Source organism: Phalaenopsis equestris, unplaced genomic scaffold, assembly GCF_001263595.1.
Source record: "Phalaenopsis equestris unplaced genomic scaffold, ASM126359v1 Scaffold000070, whole genome shotgun sequence".
NCBI lineage: Eukaryota > Viridiplantae > Streptophyta > Magnoliopsida > Asparagales > Orchidaceae > Phalaenopsis > Phalaenopsis equestris.
The window spans coordinates 738,698-740,113 of record NW_018164512.1 but is presented as its reverse complement, the minus strand read 5'-3'; positions in this window follow the sequence as shown (position 1 = coordinate 740,113).

Here is a 1,416-nt window from a genome sequence, read left to right as displayed (position 1 = left end):
TTGGTTTCGCCGCCCACCCGGATGTCATCCCTTTCTTTAGTTTATTTGATCGAGCCTTATTCTCAATTCTTGCGTTCATCCTTCGGGATAGATACATGATTTGAGATAAAGTGCTCTTTCATCTAAACTATGAAAATTATGGGGTCAGTTTGACTTCATCTTTTTCAAAACTAATTTTTTTTAAAAACGTCCTTCCGAAGCGGGCAACGGGATTTCAATTCCGATGACCGACAGCTTCTTACTAGCAAACCTCACACCAAAAATAGTGCCGACACTGGGGTTTAGCTCCGCTGGGGATAGCTTCTCTCTCCATTTAAATCAAGAACTTATTGGTCCATTGCTCATTTATGGTGGTTGGCACCCCAATTCTACCAAAAATACTCAACTTGGCCATTCACCACTAAACTCCCCCATATTACCTAAGTACCCTTGAAACCCTAAATTTGGCCAAAATTCTCAAATGTACCCAAAATACCCAACCAAAAATGCCAAATTTACCATAATACCCCCAAAATTGCCAAAATTACAAAAATACCCTTGGCACCCCAAACTTTCCCAAAACCTCCAAAAATCGCTCCAAATGTTTTCAAAACCCATTTGGACCCTTCAATTGAACCCAATTTGGCCAATTTGACCATTTTGACCAAAACCACCAAATTGCCTTTAAATGCCTCCTAAATTTACCTCAAATGTCTATCAATTTGGGCCCAATTTTCCCAAATTTCAATTTTAAACTCAAATTCACCTTCCATATGACCAATATAAAACAAATCCAAGCTCAACTGGCCCATGCTTTGAGCCCAATTTTGATCTAAATCAAGTCCCCAATTTTGATCATATGACTTAATCTCACCAAATTGAACCTATAGCCTACTCAATTTGCCACAATTTATGTTGAAAACTCTTCATAACACTCCTACAAATCAAAATTGACCTTCAATTTGCATTGTTGAAGCCCTAATTTTATTTAATTTTGACCCAAGTCCAAAAGCCCTAATTTTGCCCTAAATTGGTCATACCTCAAAATTCCACCATATTGATGGCCTTAACCCTAAATATTGATTGCCTTAACCCCAAAATTGGCACCCAATTTATGTTGAAAACTCTTCATAACATTCCTATTGACCATTCTCAATAATTATATTTGACTTAGCCCAAGCCTAGCCCAATCTAGACCCAAGTCTAGCCCAACATGCCCAAATTGATCAAAATCCCAAAATCCTTCAAATTGAGCCCCCAATTGAACTCAAAATTATTTCAAGTCTTCCCCAAAAATCTTCATGACAATCATATACACAATGTTGATCATTTAATTGGGCTCAAGGTCATGGCTCAAGGTCATGGCTAGCTAGCCTAGCCCAAACCCAAGCTTTGACCCAATTGGCCTATGGACCCCTTCACCAAAAATTGACCTAG